General features: G+C 41.1%; 1 protein-coding gene across 13 annotated transcripts in view; it reads right to left on the bottom strand.

The window, feature by feature from the left end:
- Positions 1-1,870: 1,870 nt before the first annotated feature.
- Positions 1,871-21,498, bottom strand: part of LOC306642727 (THO complex subunit 1-like) — a 192,735-nt gene continuing 173,107 nt past the window's right edge. For 6 of the 13 annotated variants that reach the window (XR_013758607.1, XR_013758613.1, XR_013758624.1 and 3 more), the window contains 4 exons: positions 19,308-19,448; positions 12,139-12,268; positions 8,317-8,507; positions 3,268-7,209 (listed from right to left, as the gene is read on the bottom strand). The gene's annotated coding sequence lies outside the window, so the exon portion shown is untranslated. Of the gene's footprint in view, positions 2,891-3,057; positions 3,160-3,267; positions 7,210-8,316; positions 8,508-11,594; positions 12,269-19,307; positions 19,449-21,498 lie in introns of those variants that run through there. The other 7 variants (XR_013758611.1, XR_013758612.1, XR_013758610.1 and 4 more) reach the window with 6 other exon arrangements.

The raw sequence follows: 21,498 nt of genomic DNA, 5'->3' as shown, positions 1-21,498 counted from the left end.
CCTGCTGCTGCCATCCACAGCTGGTACCCCATGTCTCTAGCTCCATGTGGCTGACATTTACTCAGGGCCATACCAGTGACTGCTTTCATGTGCACTCTTTAGATTTAGCCCTTCCTCGTAGGTTTGGAAACAGGAGCATGACTGCACATCAGGGGTAGAGCTCAAAATTCCAACACTCCCCTAACAATATTTCCCTTAACATGGATATTATCTACTACTGACAGATCCCTTTGCACAACTGCAAAACAACTGATTTCAGTTTGTTCTTGTTTGGCTTTATCTCCCAAAATTGCAACTGCTACTGGTACTACATTTTCTAAGAGTAGCACCCAAAGTCATTGAGTTTATTCAGGCCTTGGATAGCCTGAGGTGGTCATCAGCCACCATGGCTGAATGAATCCAGCATTTCCCAGGCCAAATGTGCCCTGCCTCAGGACAGGTTTATGCTGATGCCTTTATTAGGTTCTTATCCTTGCTGCCAAATTGCCCATTGACCTTTCAGTGGTTCCAAATGACACAGGAACTGTGCTATTCTGTGTTCTTTCCTGGTCTTTGGTGCCACAATGCCTGAATTAAGGCAGTGGCCCAGACTGATCACGGCAATGGCAGAAGTCTATTACTGTTCATCTGGCAGAATCATTGAGAAATGAATTGCAGGTTAAAGTTTTGTAATAGGAGATTACAGTCTCTCTTGATTTAGCTAAAATCATTTACCATGACCTAGAATGGAGCATCAAAGCAGCTCATGCAGTGGAGGACCTGAGTTGGTGCTGCGCCAATCATGGGCCAGACATAGCCATGAACTGGCTGCAGTTTGGCTCTATGGGGCCATTGAGGGTGGACCCTTCCTGAGTGCAAGTGGCCCTAGAGGAGACAGGCAGCTTCTCCATACTGAAATGGCATATTGGGACAAGCCATGCTGAGGTGGTCTTGGGCACTGCTGGGATTTCATTCCTCAGTGGTATTTTCTGTCTTTAGAGTGGCACAGGACACTGTGACAAGGTCCCTTGGTTTCTCAGAGGGGCCTACTAACACCCAGAGAGGGTAACAATGGGGAGGAATATCTGACAGGCTGTCACTTTGGAGGGGTATCTTGGCCAGAGCCCACTGGTGGTTGTGGGTATCTCCTGGATGGAAACGAGCACCTGTATGTTCCTTGTGTACATACTTGCTGTTGGTACAGACTGAATCATACCTGTGTTGTTGGTGTTTTGTTCTTCTTTTCCATGCCATAAGGAAAAGCAAGTCTCTGTTTCATGTCTAACTCATGGATTGCCCAGTTGCCTGCTGTGTGTCTTTAGTACATACAACTGTATGTGTGGTGGTCCCCCACTCCCACTCCCAGCTCTGCAGTGGAGTATCTCATGCATCTCTTTGTGAGGGTTGTTAACATGGGCTCTTCTTTCCCAAGTTGCTTGATGCTGATCCCATTGGCTCTTCAAAGCCACCAATGTGCTATAGAATGCCTTCCTGTAGGAATTCCCCAAAGGCCTCTGTGCATTGCATAGTAACAGACAGCAGTGACCAACCTCAGGGAGTTTCCACCTCCACCAACACTACACTGCAGAGAGGGATGAGGTGGGACCAGGCAGAGACAGCTTCCAGAGTGGCTGTCAGGCCCCTGCAGGCATCTTCAACTCTGCAGTGAGACTGAAGTTCTAGGCTAGGCCAGTCCTGATGGGTGGATAGCCAAGCCCCTCTGAGCTCCTCTGTCTGACAGCAGGCTGGATTTATCCAATTTTACAGAAATAGAAACAAATCCAGAACCAACAAGAGCCTCGGTGAGTTGCTCAAGGCTCCATGAAAAAAACCTAGATGACTACCTAGGTCTTGAGGGCAAATCTCCTCTTGTCACCTTCCATCGGGGAAATGAAGAGAAGTGGGAAAGAGATTGGAATGCTTAGGATCTGGGAGAACTATTCTCTACTCTGAGAGGCCCATTCTTATAGCCCCTCAACCCCAATAGGGTACTGGCTACTTATGGCACAGCCAACCCCTTTTGTTCTTTGCCCACACACTGGTACTCGGTTTCCTCAGGGAGGAGAAATGACTGCCTCCCCAGTTGAAGGGTTAGGGCAAGGGACAAGTGCACACGTGCTCAGAAGGTAATCACTATCATGATTATGAGGACACCTGGGTCAGAGGCAGGGCCTTTCTGCCATCCTTGACTGTCCCAACACATTCTCCATGCTAGACCACCTCATCTTCTTGGTTCCTCCTTTCTCCATCTCCAACAGTCACTGTGTTGAGTCACTGAGGCCACCAACCCTCCCTGGTGATCCCCAGAGTCCCTCAGCTGACCCTATGGGCAGTGTCAGTGAGTCCTGGTCCTTCCTCTAAGGAAAAGCTCAGCCAGGGTATCGGAGATACTTCACCAACCTTCTCTGAACCCCTCCTCACTGAAAAATGCAAGCTGGCCCAGTGTCCTAGGCAACCGTATGACTCTGCCATAGCCTCTGCTTCAGAGGTCCCTGCAGGCAGATGACAGGGCCGCCTCTGCATCCCTGCCTTTGCTACCAGGCCTGAGTCTGGCACATGCAAGACCTCTCTCCACCTGGCCTGGCCTTCCATGGGCAGCCTCAGGTTTCCTGGCCTTTGCAATAGCTTCCAGATTTTTTCTGTTACTAAAAGTGGGGTGGGGTCAGTGGCTCAGGCCCCTTGCACAGGGGTGGACCTGGAGGGGCTGTTCACAACCTGTGGTGACAGAGATGATGAGGGACATGCTCACTACCTATAGTGACAGAGATGATGGAGGTTGCGAAAGGCCCTGTGAACACCTATCTGAACCAATTCATGGGGAAAATACACTCTTTGTCACTACTGGTTTGCCTACCTGCAGGAACCTCTTGTTCTGAGATTGGGACTGCATCTTTTTCTGTTTCCAGGGTTCCTAGAAGAAAACAAAAAAAAAGAATCAATGAGATAACTTTGGGCCCATCCCATGAAACAGGATTATATGATTTGGGTCTCTTCAAATCCTTTGTGGAAAGGGCTAGGAAAAGAAGGAAGAAACGAACACAGGAACTCAGTAGCTTAACTCTTTCTAAGAAAGGTTACCTAACACCATCAGTCAGTGGGTCAACACTGGAACATCTTGTCTACTACCCTCATGAAAAGGCTGTGAGATGTCCTTGCCATGGAAGCAGATGGCAGGCGGAACTTTTGGTCCACGTGATGTGCACGTGGGAGCCTCCTTCCTTACAGAAGTGTTATGAAAACATTAATGCTCATTATTTTTTTTTATCTCCATTAGGGCTGATATATAGAAAATTCAATCTTGACTTTGGTTAGGGATTGCATATCAAACATAGAGTCCTGCTCAGAGAGGAGAATCCAGGTGGCATTGTGAGAGCCAGACCTGTTTTTCTAGACTTCCTTTCCACCTCCACAGGTCCCAGTCCACTCTATTAACTCTTCACCTCCTGTGCTTGTCCAGTGAGTGAGTGCCTACTTTGTGTGAGGCTTAGTGATAAACTCAGAGGAACAACATGGGCATGGTCCCAGCATCCCTGCCGCTGCACTCTAGCAATGTCTCAGCTTCCTTGCTGGCTCTTGGGATGCTGAACTTGCCCTGTTGGAAACACACTGCTGCTTTCTTGTGGCAGCCTTTTAACACTTCAGAGGTGATCTCAAACTTGTCCCGGGCTGTATATACTAATCTCTGCTGTCACCTCCTTTGACAAGCGATTTCTTGCTGTCCTTTACCACTTTTTGCTCGATTAGATCCTGTTCTTAAGACCCCAAATGCCTCTTTGACCCCATCTAGAAAACCTTTGCACTCCATCATTACTCTGGACACCAGGGGGAGGACAGGGAGGGCAAGAGGACGAACTAGGGAACAAAACTGTCCAATTTTTATGTTGTTCTGTTGTGCACATGTACACATAGGTAAGGAGGAATCCCAGTATTATAGTATTATATATAACATAATGTCCCAATAATTAAAAAACAAAAGTGACGCCGAGGCTGCTTACTTATCACACAACATTCTCTTTTCTCTCTCCTCCAGACTCCCAGGATTGTGCAGAAGGACAATGCACCTGATGTGGTGAAGAGGCCTAAAGCTGCCCACCAGAGTAGGGGGGGCATGCGCACTGGGCAGCTGAGGCCTGAAGGGTCTCGAGAGGTTGCAACACGTTGCACCAAGCTGCACAGCAGCTGGCAGGTCCAGGTCTGGTGACTAAGATTGATGTGGCCCAACAAATTCAAAGAGAGGACGGGAGGATACAGGTGGCCAGGAATACTGTTGGCAGCTGAGTCCTGAGTAGAGGAAGCATTCTGGAAGCCCAGGGTGATCCTTCTGCGGAGTCGGGGTCTGGCCCCCACCCTCCAGCCCCATGAGTTGTTGTCTGGGTAGATTTCAACAATCAAGTAACTCAAACTGGGGAACCACGGCAGAAGCTGGATTTGATCCTAGTAAATGTGTTTGATGTCACAAACATGCAAGGAGAAGACTGGTCAATGTATACCATGATTCTGGTGACAGTGGCATCAGCATTACTATGATCTTGGAGGCCTGAATTGTTATTGTGGTTATCTTGTTCTTGTTGAGACGTCCTGACTGAAAAGGATGGAATTTATTTGGAAAGACAACCAGTCCTCTTAATGGACAGGATCCACCAGCTCCTCCTGTGGACTAACTTTCTGACACAGGAAGTGGAAGTAGTTAGCACCTTGCAAGACCAAGAGAACTTTTAACCCCATTAGAACTGTTTCTCATTTTGCATCTGCAATATGGGATGGTATTGTTTTCATGAACTTCTAGAAATTTTACTTGCAAACTTATTTTTGCTTCCTGTGTTATCACCATTCCCATTTACGGTATATTTGAGTAAATGATTATATTTAAAAAGTTACATGGGGCTTCTTTGGTTGTCCTAAACTTTAAACATTTCACTCATTCTGTTTGTGTGACCACACTTTTTGGGTGATTTGTGACCTTGTTGAAAGAAGGGTTTTCTGCATTTAAATATTATAAATGGTTTTGATAGGTTTTTAAACTTTTTGTCTTCATAAGATATTTATAAAGTTATATGGGGTTACCTGGGATTATATGAAAGAAGATGAAAACCACACTGTGTTTACATTTACTTTGGTAGTTTATTAGTTGGTGGCAGCTTTCTCCAGTTCTTGGGACGTTAGCAACTCTTGGAATATTTTACAAATTAGGGCAGAAATCTGTATCACTGCAGCCAACTTATGTGGCTAGAATAGAAGAAGTGAATGTTATTTTAATAATTTTTTTTTACTTCCATTAAAAATGTCTAATGCTAAGAATGGTTTGCTGTTTAAAGTGCTGGACACTGAACCCAGGTCCTAGCGCATGCTAGGTAAATGCTCTACTGCTGAGCTATCTCCCCAGCTGAGAATATTTTAAACAAAAATGACTAATCAATATGGTGGATGATTTACAGTCCAATATAACTTTTGCCTGCCACTATACCCTAGTCTTACAAGGTTCATGAAAGGAGGAGAAAGGTTCATTCTTTCCTAGGAATAATCTATCCAGGAATAATTTATTTTATTATAAAAATAAAATTATTATTATAAAAATAAAAATAATTTATTTTGTAAATGATTGCATCTCAGGAAGCCTTTCTTCTGTTCCAACACTTCCCTGTTAAAGTGAAACTATCTTACATCTATATTGGGGATTACTAGCTTACTGACATTTGAATGCCTATTATTTACTTCATTTTATTTGAAGATAACTTTGAGACTTTTGTTATCATTCCAATTTCAAAAAAATTAATGAAGTCTTGGTTTATTCCAAGGGAAAAGGGGGAAAATGAGAAACAAGAATGCTTTTCTCACCCCTTACCTCATTCCTGTTTGGTAATGGGATGGAATGGGGTGGAAAGGAACACTGACATAAGTGAATTTTGAAATGCATAAAAAAGGAAAAGACTACATTGTCTTTGGCCAGTTTGGAAAAAAGTAATACAAAATGGCATTTACAAAGTCTGCATAACCCACATGATTATGGACTGTTTTTCCTTAACAATTGATTATATAGGATATATGGGACTATAAGATATTTGTTATCAATGTAAGGATTTTTACCCCTAGGTCAGTCTAGCTTTTCACTGTACAGATCTGAGAAACTATTTGTGTGAACTAAATAAAATTCTCCATATTATTGTACTGTTTAATAGTGTGATACAATTATGTCACACTCATAAGTTGTTGCCCCTTTATTGTGAGGACATTATAGGGCATAAACATTGTAAAGGCATCATCTCATTATATAATCCAATATTGACTGCTTGCATTCCTCCGTGTGCTTCTTGGTTTCGTGCTCAACTTCTTAAAATAATATAACCAACTCTTAATTACTTGTGCTGACAAAGGGGTAATGTTAACACAGGTAAGTTAAATCCTGGATAAATGAATACCACAGAGTAAATATTTATCTTGCAGTGTCACTGTAAGCCTTCCCAGCTCTATCCATAGGTAGTAATTATTTAAAGCAGAAAGGTCTGGAATAGAAAATATGAGCTAACTGCCTGTTGCAGTCCTTTATCTGCCCATGCCCCTTGAACACTGAAGGCTCATCCATATATCCTGAGGTCTCTTCCCTAATTTGCTAGAAAACCAATCCTGGGAGAGATGCTGGTATGTTCACTAAGTCTGACTCACAATGGAGAATTGGCTTCTATTGAAGAAGCGGCCAAAATATGGATAAAAAATGTCTAATATTAGAGACCTGATAAATTGGAATTTTTAAACTTCATTTGTCATTTTTGCCACATACACTGAATTGACATTGTATCTAAATGCATTATCCTTTTCTATATAAATCTTCTATTAAGTTAGTAATAGAAGTTCTTAGTGAAGTATTTAGTCCTGAGTTTTTCTTTTAAAAATTCTCTGCATTCCTAAAATGTCACTGTACTGCACATACATTGTTCTTTTTATCCTAACTAGTGTTTTATATTATTATATTTAATTCTTAAAATTTCAACACTTGTCCTTCTAATTGAGCATGTTCTTAAATCATTATTTACCTTGTAAACATTCATTTGAAATAGGGCTATAATCCTTTTAAAATAATGTGCATAAAAGAAAATTGAGGCTTACGTTTTCATTACTTTGAACTCTTAAACATAACACAAATGCTATTAAGAGTTTACTTTAAGGGTTGGCGATGTAACTCAGTGGTAGAATACTTGCCTTGCATGTGCAAGGGCCTGGGTTTACTCTTCACTACTATCAAAAGAAAAAAGAAGAGAAACACTAGGTGATTGAGGTTGAATGGTAGGTAGGGGAGAGGGGTCACCCATAAAGAAGTTCAAAGGGGCTGAGCATAAGGGTTTTTTGGGGTAGGGCTTGCATCCAGAGGAGGGCCAAAGGGAGGAGCTTAATCCAATCTAAGTGAGTATCTATAGATAATTTGGTTAAACTTGCCTTCAGGGTCCTATTTGTTCTCTTGACTTTTCCTGAAGATTGTGGATGGCAGGAAATGTGGAAATTTATATTTTTAAGGTTTTCATAATGGGGGATTGAGCAAAGGACAACTAAGGTTTTGAGGTAGGGGATCTCACTCGAATTTGCCTTTGTACAATAAATGACTTTTTTAATTTTTGGAAAATTTCTTGATCAAAGTTTCCATATTTGGGCCATTGGTGCAGTTTATCTAATTTTTAGTGTGAACAAATTCAAGTGCTGAGCTTAATGAGGCATTTGATTTTGAGGTCCGTTTGGGAGTAAGGGGTCTTAAAATTGCCAATGAGACAACCCAAACGGGAGTCCTGTGGAATTGACTGATTCCCATGATTTGAAGGGGTGATTGTGGCGTCAAATTAAAACCAAAGCATCCCCTGGATTCTTTCTGATACTGAGCTAGATAGTGCCACCAGAAGTGGGGGAATGTCTTCACCCCAATTTCAATGGTGGAGGGACTCTCGGGGTACCACGGTCCAAAAGGTGGGGTCTCAGGGCCAGGGCACCTATCTGCTGGAGACCAGACAATGATGGGGGAACCTTCAGGGTCCCATGGGCCAAAAGGCAGAGGACTCAGGGCAGGGTGCCCATCTTCTAGAGACTTGATGGATGGATGAGACATGGAGTTTTACCTTTCTGGAGAATTTAAATACTGGTGTTGGATGCAGGAACAAAATGGCAAAGGGGCCTCTGAAGGTCTGCAGGGTATCAGGAAGGGAAGGATCAGGGAGAGGGTGGCAAGGGTGTGGGAAGGGGGTCAGAAAGAGAAGCCTCCAGCACCAACAAAGGACTTGATACAAATCCTTGCACTGTCTGTGTAGCAAAGGCCGCGGAAACCTAGCCCAGGGTTAGGGTCAGTTATGGGTTGCATACCAGTAGCTGTAAAGCCAAAGTGGATTCAGAACTTGTGGAGGGTCTCTTTCCATGGGATAGTGTGTGCACAGTCAGTGTGAGGATTCAGCCATGTTGCAAGTGGTGGCTGGGGGACTCCCAACTTCAGAGGACCACAGCAGTGTCAGAGTCTCAACAGTCACTCCCCAGGTCTCATCAGCTGCTTAACTTAACTTCAGGGGAAGGGGAAAGGAAAGGGGAAGAGTCCATTTTACCTTACAAACATTTTTCAGTCAGGGAACCAAAATGTAAGCACAAAAGGACTGGAAGCAGACCTCAAGGAATTCAGAGAACTCTTTATTCCTTCACTGACTTGGGTGCCATTGAGGTCGACTTTCCAGATGGGAAAATGGCCTTCATTTACAGAGAGGATTTTGGTTTTCTAGGGTACAACAATGTAATCATTGGAAGCTGCATATGTGAAGTTTTGACCATCAGGGGATAAGTGAATGGATTCAAACTGTAATTTAGGACAGTAGTTGTAAAAAGGTTGAAACTTGTCTGAGGAGTTAAAGAGTCCAGATCCTGAGGAGTGAGTACTCAAGTCTTGCCCATTGGTATTTGCTGTGCTGTTGTTTAGGACTAATTTGCCATGGGGGAGGATCATCATGTAGGGTCCACCATTCAGTATCCACCCCTTTCCCCAGGGTCCTTTGTTTCTTGGCTAGTTTCCCCTCCCTTCCCTGAGCTGCACCTCTCTTCATTTTCCTTCAGGGGCTATTTTGCAGGAATATTGTTTTCCATAACCCTTCAGAGGTTATTGTGTTTTAGACTCATTTAATGTTCTTAAAATAATGGTGATTTTGGCTTTGCTTTTCATATGGAAAAATTTTTAATTGGAACTATTTATGGTAAAAGATTTTATCATGTATCTCTCTAAGCACTGCTCCCATGATCAGCGAATCATATTTTACAACTTGCGGAATTTTGTATAACATAAACATGGAGTAGATAGTTACTGTTAGTATCTTTGTGTTATGTGATATTGTAACGGTGGTCTACTTCACCTTTTGAATATAGCTCTGAAGCTTATTTTAAAAGGGATATGTTTTCCTTTTCCTCTTCTCCCTCTCCTACTCCCTAACCTGGGGACGGGGAATAAGATTACCCTGAGTTATCTGTGTTCCACAGGAAGGCGATATCTGCCAGAGGAGCTACGAAGTGACTATCTCCCAAATTAATAAGTGAATGTTAACACACCCTCAGAGAGACCGGGGACCACCTGTCAGGACATCTGGTCTTTGGATAGTTCCTTTAAAAGTCCCCTGTTCTTCCTGATGGGCAGAATCAAAGGCTCTGGGACAGGAGTCCCCTGTGCTTCTTCTTTGATAACAAAGCAATAATTTTTTTTTTTTTTTTTTTTTTCAAAACCACATCCTTGGTATTGGATTGGCATTCAGGGACAAGGACTGAGTTTTCAGTTACAAATTTGGTACGCCAGGTGGGACCATAGAGCAGCTCTTGCTCCAGCTTTCTTGGGCAGGCCTGGCAATCCAACTGCACTTCCATGCTGAGGATGTAGTGAATGTTTTGAAAGCTGACAACTGGAAATTTAAAAGCTGGGCCTTGAGTCAAATAAGAGGAGCTATTCCTTAAGTAAAGGGAGGGACCAAGGGAATTCCAGCAGCTACCAAAGCACCCTTTGCTTCAAGGAACTCTTGCCTTCCTTCCCTGCACTGTAAGGATTACTCCACCTCCGTCTTCTTTGAGAAAAAGTTAACTGAATGCAGTAAATTCAAGACACCTTGGCCATTCAGTAAGCTCCCCTGGTGTGCACACCAACATTCTTGATTCTACACATCTGGTTCCCCTTTGGGGGAACATCTGGTCCCTATCAATCTGTGGCACCACCGGTGTAGAAGTCACAGTTGAGGGAGAGTTGGGAACTTGGGGAGAATTTCTCTTTACCTAGTCTGTTTTAAAGATTTCCATCTGTTGGCCATGGTTTGAGGATTCTCTCTGTCTGTCTCTATGTTCTTTGTTCGCATTTGTTTCTGGTCCCTTAAGACATGGGTAAAACTGTGTTGATCCTATAGATTGTATCTTGGGAAAGATCTTCACTGAATGGGCCACCTGCAGATTAAACATGTCTAAGAAAAAAATAATGTTTTACTGTAACGACTCGGTCTTTGAATGGTTTTCTCTGAATTACTGTACAATCTCACAGTTGGCAGTTGGTCTGTCAGATATAAAATAAGTGAAAGATTCTGTATGTACAGGAATGTAGGCAATTACATAATGACTATAAAGAGGCGATAACTAAATTAGGGTGAAAAATGAGAAAAAAAAGGATAAAGCGCATATGACAAGGTATAAAGAACATAAAATGACAAAGACCCTAAACCAGTGGTGTATACAGCTATCAAAGGCCCACACTTCATTTTGGAGCTGAACTTGAAGAAAGTACACATGGAGAAAGAAGAAATCAGCACATATGCACATATTTGGATATCAATTCACCCCTTCTATTTTGCTATCACCCCAGGCTTTACCTTCATTCTTGATGATGCTGCTCCTCACTCTATAACTCCCTCATGTGAACCCATGGCTTCAGCTCCAGAAAAAAATGAAGCCATGTGGACTATGGAATTAAGATTCCTCCACAGGAGCATGCCCACCTACCAGGGCACACCTCCCTTAATGGAGCCCTGAACTTGGCATGTGCACAGTTGAACTCACCATCTTACTCCTCACATGGGCTCCAGTTCCTCCTCCACTCCACCTTTTGGTGAAAGGTGCTGTCTCCACTGACTTGCCCACCCCAGGAGACAGGCTCTCTCTGTATTGTTTGTTCTCCCTCTAAATGGCTAATAAAATTTACCTCTCAACTGTTTCTTAGGTTGCCTCATCTCTTCACTCAACTGGTCTTTCTGACTAGAGGACTTCCCCTCCTCACTCAGTTCAACTTCCTACCATAAAATCTGGATCATGTTCCTATCTGCTTAAAGGACACCAGAAGATTTCAGGACCCAGTTGAGCCTTCAACTTTCATGACCTTCCCGGGAAACCTCTCCTCCGTCACCCCCATTCATGACCTCACTCCTACTCCATGACAGGAATTGTATTTAAACTACAGGGAAAAGTAACAAGACCCATGTATTTCCTGTTTTCGAGATTATCTTATCATTTTTGTAACTTCTATATTTTTAAGTTGGTCATTTTTATACACATTGAAGATTTCTTTGCTAAGTATGGTTTTACTTGTCTTTACAGAGCAAAATGGTTCAATAATGGAAAGTAAGAATTGTTTTCTATAACCAGATAGATTGGTCTCTTTCCCCAGATGACCCCTTAGCTAGACAGGGCCAGGTTATAACATTTAACTAGCACACTAACTTATCCTTAATATGTGTTGATGTTCTGCTATTTTTCTTTGGAGCAAACACTCTGGCATGGGGCCTCCACGTAACGTGGGTTCCTCTTCCTTATAAAATAATGAGGAAAAGTCCTTTCTCATACTCTTGAAAGTCTCAAATATACTAGCATGTTAGTAACAATTACTACTAATTCCCTAGCAGGGAAATAGCTTTTAAGATTTTCAGGGCTTTATGCATTATAAGGCACATAATTCTTATACTATTCTGGCACAATATGTTTTGAATATTCAAACAAACCCACAGCCATTTACTCTAAAGTTCTTTCCCATAGCTGTGAATATTACATAATGAAAAATGTAGGCAATCACAGAGTCACAGATGTGTCCTGGTCATCAATGACAACTCAGTAACTGAATACTTTCACACATGAAGCAACCTGACAAACAATGAGAGATAATTACATTTTTGGCAACAGCTGGGGACTCACCTTTTCTTCATTATGAACACAATTCCAAGATATATAACAATGAATGGCAAGGTGCTGGGCTATGACTCCAGCAATTTTAACCATGTGGTCTGTTTGTCAGGTTCTGGGACTGGTTTTGGAGTGGTAGCTCCTAAAGGTGAAAGGAAATGAAACAGGAGAGAGACTGGATAAGGTAATGAATATGTTACATTTAAGTCTTGTTTTCTGCATTTAACAGAGTAGTAAGACTTACCCAACCCAGCAGACAGATGAGCTTTGATATTTTTTTTAAAAAGCTTTCATATGCATTGAAAGGACTGTAATTGTTCAAATTGTTCTTCAATGTTTAACTAACTCACAGCATACCCATGTCTCACCCTTTTATCAGAGACTCATCTCAAATACAATTTTAAAATATTTTTATTTTCTGTCTTTTTTGCTGATCTGTCTACCATTTAAATACTTGCTAACAACAAAATAGCTATCCCTAAGCCTTAGTTTAATTTGGTGGAATATTTCTAAGTTTAATTTGCTGAAATATTTTCCTCAATTTTTTCATAAATGAAGCAATAATACCATAACATATTAGCCCAAACATGCATAAAAGTAAGATTAGTTCATTTACCATGCATTTTACCAGCAATCGTTTTTTAACACAATAGTTTTTTCTCCTTGCCTTTGAAAATAAAAATCTAGGTCACATCTGGTATGCAAAAGACTCCTTCTAAGCAATTTATTCACAAAGTGGGAAGCAGCTGGTGATCACACTACTGAGATACACACTTAATATCTGTTTAAATGAGATAACCAGGGACATAAGAGTGGCAGCCACATCTTAGCTCTCCTGGCTTCCCATTTCCAAGACACTGTTTGTCCTTTTTAATGTATAATGTGATGCAATGTTAAACCCATGTTTTACAAAACATTCACGTCCTCTGCTAAATGAATTCACGATGAAAATATTAGGGATGAAATGTTCAGTTCACTAAACACAAATAATTTTTTCAGGGCTTCTCCTTTTCGGACCAGGATGGAACAGTGCTTGGTGTCTGAGGTACCATGCCAACCCATACTAGGTAGACAAAAGTATTTTATGTCCAAATGTCTCCCTTAGACTTTTCTTTGTAATTTTGTTGGTAAAAACACAATTAAGATTGAATCAGGAGCTGGGTTTATGGCTCAGTTTGAATGTAAATGGTTTTATTCAGAAACAGATAGGTACCTGTTTGTAATACCGAATATAAAACTTGGTTTACATTCTATAAAAAATAAACAATATCCAAATTTAAGAGAACTAGCACTCACAGAACACATACTGTGGGTGTGCAGCTACTATTCACCAGCCTCAGGCTTGATTTAAACAAATACCCCAAAAAACCAAACCCACAAAAAACTTCAAGGGGTTCACAGAGATGAGAGTACAATGCTTGCTGGCAAGTCCCCACATCCAAAAGCTGCCATCCTAGCAGATTTTGGTTTGCTAAGTGCATGACTTTCATGTCACACCTGTGCTCTCTGCAACTAATGAACCTTGAGGCTCATACAGATCATGAGGTGCCCTATTTAAGCTAGGGTGGTGGCATTTCTTATTAGCTCTTGTCTTAATAAAACAGGGGAATCTGGAGGTGGAGAATGTTCATTATCCTATACTGGGGTTAAATGTAAAGAGTGGATCCTCTATCAAGAGCTTGATGCAAAGGGGTGAAGTTACCAAGCAGCCCACCTCAACAGGATTGTGGAAGACAAAAGCATATACCTAGTTTCAGACATAATCATCACCCAGCACCACTTGAATGTATTATCCAGAGATATAGGAAATAATAAAGGTTTTATGTGTGTGTGTTTATTTATCTTAGTAACATGAGGGTTAAAGATTTGGAATACAATAGTTCTTCTCAGAAGAGGTCCATCAATAAGAAATGGACTAAAATCATTACGTAAAATATGGGTAAATTGGAGTTGGCAAGAGGGTGGTTTCTTCAGCCCTTCTATAGGGTTCTTATCTTTGATAACAATAGAACACCTGCTGATCCAGGATAAACCTTTTTTGGTGTTTTTGGCAGCAGAGGAGGAGGAAATGAGGGAATCGGGTGTGATGGTCAAAGGCAGGAAGAGTGAGCAATGGTCCTCAGACTCCTCTATCTGTAAGGTCTCCTACCCTTGCATCTGAGCTCAAGCTCTAGGGTGAACACCAACCTAGTAGTGAGTGGTTTGCATTCTGAGGTATGAGGATCCCTGGTAAAGTCAGCAACACCTGGTTTTCAGAAACCAGCCCACAAGATAAGAACACTGCAACCAAGCTTGTAACTAATACTGCTATTTAACTACCATCCAAAAGAGAAAAGCGGGAAATCCCCACTATATTGGTAGGTTTTAAGCTTTCATATAAGATGATCTAAATAATTTCTTCATTTGATCTTAGGGTTCCTTAAGGAAATTCCCATTCAATGATCATACCTCTTGTTAAATGCACTTTTGATGACATGATTGGAAAGGAGTAAATTTTTTTTTAATACCAGGAATTGGACCCAGGATTCTCTACCACTGAGTTATATTTGGCCCTGTTTATTATTTTTATTTATTTTTATTGTAAACAAATGGGATACATGTTGTTTCTCTGTACATGGAGGAAAGGCATACCATTTCAGTAATCATACATTTACATAGGGTAACGTTGTTTGATTCATTCTGTTATTTTTTCCCTTCCCCCCACCCATCCCACCCCTCTATACAGTCCCTCCTTCCTCCATTATTGCTCCCTCACCCCCCATTATGGATCATAATCCACTTATCAGCGAGATCCTTCGTCCTTTGTTTTTTAGAGATTGGCTTATCTCACTTAGCATGATATTCTCCAATTTCATCCACTTGCCAGAAAATGCCATAATTTTATTATTCTTTATGGCTGAAGTAATATTCCATTGTATATATATCAGGACATCAGGAGGGAAATAAAAAAATTCATATATATATATTATATATATATATATATATATATATATATATATATACAGTTTATATATATATATACAGTTTCTTTATCCATTCATCAATTGAAGGGTATCTAGGGTGATTCCACAATCTGGCTATTGTGAATTGAGTTGATATGAAGATTAATGTGGCTGCATCTTTGTAGTATGCTGATTTTAAGTCCTTTGGGTATAGGCCAATGAGTCAGATAGCTAGGTCAAATGGTGGTTCCATTCCAAGCTTTCTGGAGAATCTCCACTCTGCTTTCCAGATTGGCTGCACTAATTTGCAACCCCACCAGTAATGTATGAATATACCTTTTACCCACATCCTCACCAACACCTGTTGTTGCTTGTATTCTTGATAACAGGCATTCTAATTGGGGTGAGATGGAATCTTAGGGTAGTTTTGATTTGCATTTCTCTTATTACTAGAGATGTGGAACATTTTTTCATGTGTGTTGATTGCTTGTAGATCTTCTGTGTTCCTTTCCTTAGTCCATTTGTTGATTGGATTATTTGTTTTCTTGGTGTAGAGTTTTTTGAGATTAGTGCTCTATCTGATGTATGAGTGGCAAAGATTTTCTCCCACTCTGTGGGCTCTCTCTTCACATTGCTGATAGTTTCCTTTGCTGAGAGAAAGCTTTTTAGTTTGAATCTATCCCAGTTGTTGATTCTTGGTTTTATTTCTTCTGCCATGGGAGTCCTGTTAAGGAAGTCTGATCCTGGGCCGACATGTTGAAGATTTGGACCTACTTTTTCTTCTATAAGATGAAGGGTCTCTGGTTTGATTCTGAGGTCCTCGATCCATTTTGAGTTGAGTTTTGTGCAGGGTGAGAGATAGAGGTTTAGTTTCATTCTGCTGCATATGGATTTCCAGTTTTATCAGCAACATTTGTTGAAGAGGCTATCTTTTCTACATTGCATATCTTTGGCACCTTTGTCTAGTATGACAAAGTGTATTTATTTGGGTTTGTGTCTTTGTCCTCTATTCTGTACCATTGATCTACCTGTCTATTTTGGTGCCAATACCATGCTGTTTTTGGTACTATTGCTTTGTAGTATAGTTGAAGATCTAGTATTATGATACCCCCTGCTTCGCTCTTCCTTCTAAGAATTGTTTTAGCTATTCGGGGTTTCTTATTCTTCCAGATGAATTTCATGATTTCTTGTTCTATTTCTGTAAGGTACATCATTGGGATTTTAATTGGAATTGCACTGAATCTGTATAGCACTTTTGGTAGTATGGCCGCTTTGACAATATTAATTCTGCCTATCCAAGAACATGGGAGATTTTTCCATCTTCTAAGGTTTTCTTTAATTTCTTGCTTAAGTGTTCTGTAGTTCTCATTGTAGAGGTGTTTCACCTCCTTTGTTAGATTGATTCCCACGTATTTTTTTTTTTCTCAAAGCTATTGTGAATGGGGTAGTTTTCTTAACTTCTCTTTCTGAAGATTCATCACTTATGTATAAAAACAGAAACCACTCCAACAGCTGGAGATTAAATAAAATGCTACTATATGATGAATGGATAACAGAAGACATCAGGAGGGAAATAAAAAATTCTTAGAAGTAAACAAGAACAAAGACATCATATCAAAATCTCTGGGACACCATGAAAGCGGTACTTAGAGGAAGATTTATTTCATGGAGCATATTCAATAAAAGAAGAAAAACATCAACAAATAAATGACTTAACACTACAGCTTAAAGCCCTAGAAAAAGAAGAACAGACCAACACCAAAAGTAGTAGAAGACAGGAAATAGTTAAAATCAGAGCTGAAATCAATGAAACTGAAACAAAAGTAACAATAGAAAAAATTAACAAAATTTTTTTTTTTAAAGACAAGATTTTTCTACGTTGCTGAGGCTGGGCTCAAACTTGAAATCTTCTTGCCTCAGCCTCCCAAGTTGCTGGGATTACAGGCATGTGCCACCATGCTGACAAGGAGTGAATTTTAATTGCAGTGACATCAAGATTAATTCCTGGAAAAGTGGAGCCTCATGGAGCACTTCCAGTGATTTGAACAGGCAAATAATTATGTTGTGAGCATTTCAACAGATGTACACCCAGAAATAAATGTATGCCCTGAATACACTTGTATTCTTCCTTTAGTTTTCTAGCTGTTTCTAGCTGGAAACTGGCCTATAAAAAGCTAGAAATAATTCTGTAAAGAGATCACACTCACTACTTGATTGATTTTCATGACACTAACCCTAACTTCCTAACAAAGCTGTGCTTGACAAAATTAGCAAATAGTTCTACAGGGGAAAAAATGAAATCAAGTTGAACCAAGTTTTCTAAGAGCACAGGGATTCTGTCCCTGATCAGATAATGGCAGGATCAGTTAGTGGACCCATAGGAACTGAAAAGGAAAGCTGTGAATTCTTCCTTTGAGGCAATAAGCTCCCCATCTCTGTCTGCCATATTAAACCTCTGCTCATCTGTGACCATCATTTTTTACACTTAAATCCACCATCAGGGTCTGGGTCATTAAAATGTAGCCAAAGGTGGCATTTTTCTATTCTTCCCAGAAAATGAGGCCATCCTCATTGAGGTCATGCCCCTTCCACTGTTGCTCTACATGCTTGCAAATCCAGCACTTTTGTGCAAATTTAATCCAGTCTTTGAGCTCATCCACACTGACAAACCTGTCCTTGTCGCCATCTATTTTACTTACAATCTTTCCAAGCCTTTCCATGCTCTCTTCTGGTGTCAGCTGATCAAAGGTCTCTGCTTCCTCAGCACCCAAGACATCATGATCACAATAAAAACTCTCAGCATCATTGTGAACTTTGTTTCTGAATTGAGGCTCATGATGTACACAGTTCTTCTTTTCTGTGGACTTGCTCAAGGTAAAGGTTGTGCACAAGGACAAGCACATATGGAACTGTCACAGGTCCATGACAATCAGATCTTTCTCTGTAGCCTCACAGCCCAGGTTACCTTGGCCCCGGTTCACCCATGGGCTCAGCTCACATGCACAGGCCATCAATTTTATTTCTGACAAAGTCAAGAGATGTAATGATATTTTGTTTGAATTAATATCCCTTAACTGGTTGTCTAGTTAGATGTTGAAAGTATTAATGTTAATTATTTTTATGGCCGTTATACACCTGAAATATACAACCAACCACTGGAATATACAACCAGATAGTTATCTTGGAGGAAACTGATATGTTAAATAAATTGTTAAGAAGAATCTAAAAGTGAAATAGGTATGTGATTTAAAAAAAAGAATAAAAAATCAAAAATAAGGGAAGAAATATTTTGAATTCAGAAACTGGAAAATTCAAATGATTTTCAAATTTGATTTTGTGTCCAATGTGACAGCATACATTTTTATTAAAATAACATGGGATTTATGCTTCCAAATGTTCACATACTGGAAGCTATTCCATTTATCTCACTAAGTTAACATTTACCAGTTCTCCAAACATATTTTCTAAATACATAAATAAATGATTGAAGATGTTTTTTCTTTTCTTTCTTTTTTGGTAACTAAATTATTTTAGTAAATGTAACAGTTGGGGAAATGTGTAGAAGTTTTAGTTAAAAAAATTTAAACATTAAGAAATAGTAGGATATAACCCATACATCGCAAATCTGCAGTGACAGATGACTGTGTTCTATTAATAGTCACATTTGCTTCTGTTGAGTGACTAACTGCCTATCTTTACTCAACATTTCACCTAGGCTCAGGAAGAACTGTTCATGACTCTTCTGCTTTGGGACAAAGAGAGGTCGTCACCCTCACCTTATTTTTCCTGTTGGGAAAAGGTGATCATATCCTTATGCAGCCATTGTAATCTCCATATTGTCATTCTTTAGTACTCACTCTTAAATCACTTCCCTTTGCAGATCAAGAAAATTAAAAGTTCTCTCTTTGTGTGACACAGTTGCAACATGATTATGATAGCAATCATTTGCAAAATGGCACAGGTGCAGTATGAGGCTGAAACACTGAGGAATAGATTGGAGATATCTGGGAAAGTGTTGAGATATGATGCTGGGGTGACATCTGCAGATTGCAGCAAGGATTATGCTTTTTCTCTGTTTGAGATGGAAGCTACAGGAGGATTCTCTGTAGAGGATGATGGTGATCAGGCTCATATCTAAGAGGTTCACCCTGGCACCTGGCAGCACAGCAGACTGTAGGGGGTCCACTGTGGTAATGTGGACATTAATTTTAAAGATATCACAGTAACTCAAGCACAAACCCAGGATGGCTGGAACATAATGGTGGCTGTTGAGTTAGGGAGATGAGGTCCAACTTGAGGTATCTTTTGATGGTGGGGTCACAGGTCAGTGACCTAGATGTAGAGGGCTTCAGAGTAACATCCACTTGTACTTAGTAGAAGCTGCATCACAGACAATGGTACCATTGACTGAAGAGAGTCAGGAGTGCTGGAGGAACAGGTTTGGAGGGTGGGTGGGGAAAAAATTTAGTTTTCAGACCACTCAGGTTTGAGATATTGACATCCAAAGGAGGTATTAAATAGGCAGTTGGATATTTAGGAGAGAGATCTGAGTTTGGGACAAATTTTGGGATTGCCATAATAAAAGAAAATGCTGTGTAAAGCCATAAGCCTGTATGAGGACACTTAGGAAGTGAACACAGAGAGGGTGAGTCATGAGGAGGGGCCAGCCAGCTGAGGGAGAAGGGAAACTGGCCAGGAGGAGGAGGTGAACATAGACAAAGAGGGGCCCTCCATGCAGAGCAGCCAGGAGGGATGCAGGCATGAAGAGATTTTTTTTTTTTTAAGATGGGAGATGTCAGAGTATCTTTGAATGTAAATGCTAATGATCTAACAGAGAGGGGTTTGTTGACCATACAGGAGGAAAAAGGAGATGCCTATATGAGCAAGGTCTGAGAAGAGGCAGGAAGGTGGGCCCCAGCATGCAGACAAGTAGAGGAAATGGCCTGGGCCGGGGCAGACACTTCATGTAGATGAGCAGCAGCAAGGACAGCTCATAGGCACAAAGGCTTGAAGGCAAGTTGACACAGTTGTCTAGAAATAGAACATTCCAATGATCCCCTGTGATGGCTTCATTTTCCTGGTGGAAAAGCAGCAAGAGGATGAGGGAAGATGGGAGGTGAAGAGGTGGAGGAAATTCAAGAGGCTAGGAGACATGATGGAAGAGTGGTCTGAAAAGTCAGGGGTGAACGTGCAAGGCTGGAGGCTGGAAGGTGTAGAATTATAGGTAGTGACCTTGAGTTCAGAGGACACAGAAGAAGGGTTTAGGGAGAAGGACAGAGAGAGTCAGGGTTTATAGGTGGTAAGGGAACAGAGAGATGGGGTAAAATGAGAGGTGGGCTATTGGTTCTTCAGAAAAGGGCACAGAGAGGACTGTGTTGATGTCCTCAAATTTGATAGTGACAGGTATGAGGGTTGGGGACAGGGGCTATAGCTTGTGCAGAAGTTCTTTGATCTGTATTCATGCCTCACAGAGTGAAGGACAAGAAGGGAAAAAGAGGCAACTCCTACTTGGAGTTGCATTATAGTAGTGGGAGGGATTTGACCAGTGGCCATTTCAGTAGTAGAGACACATCCTAGAACATCCACATGTTATCCATTACCACCTACATACAATGGTCACAGTACTGGACCTGTATACAGCAAACCTGTTCATGTGACACAGCCTTCAAAGGAACACCCTATATTAAGTTCCTCACATGCTCCAGGTTATCATAACTAGGCTCTGTGGTGCCATTAGGGAGAAAGAAGTCTGCACTTTCATGCTGCAAGAAGCAGGCCACCAAATGTAACAGAAGAAGTCATCACAGTGTCAGAGGTGAGCTACAGAGCCAGACTGGTGAAACATGAGAGAGAATTTGGAAAGGTTTCTTGACAGATGTTGCAATAATGAGTGAGTTTGTAGGATTTCCACAAAATGGTGGAAAAGATGCCCAATAAGACCAGACAGAGAGTCTCTGTAGTTATACACTAGCTTTGCTTTTAGAAGCCTGGGTACAGGTCTGAGAGTAGTGGAGAAGTAGACTTGGAATTTGGGCTTAATGGTGAGATGGGCTTTTCTAACTGGAAAGAACAGTCTGTATTAAATTTAATAAACGAGGAACCTTTTGAGGTTCAATGGGGTTATGCCTTGAGGAGAATCCACAGGATCCACGGGCTCACTGAGGAAAGGTAAGAAGGGAATTCAGGAAGTAGTGGGAACGTCACTGCCCCTGTCAGATGAGAAGCTTACAACTTCTAAGGTGAGAGGGTGCCTGGGACTAAAAGAACACAAGGGACTCCTTGGGTGCACATCCAGATACACACAGGTGGGGACACCCACAAATGGTGCCTGGTCTCACCGTGTCAGGGACTGGGAGATGGGTAGTGCTGTCTATGGGACCAAGTGCCTGTCTTTCTCCTGGGAACAAGCATGTTTGGGTTCAGTGTCTGA

Source organism: Sciurus vulgaris, assembly GCF_902686455.1.
Source record: "Sciurus vulgaris genome assembly, chromosome: 13".
NCBI lineage: Eukaryota > Metazoa > Chordata > Mammalia > Rodentia > Sciuridae > Sciurus > Sciurus vulgaris.
This window is presented reverse-complemented; position numbering and strand designations above follow the sequence as displayed.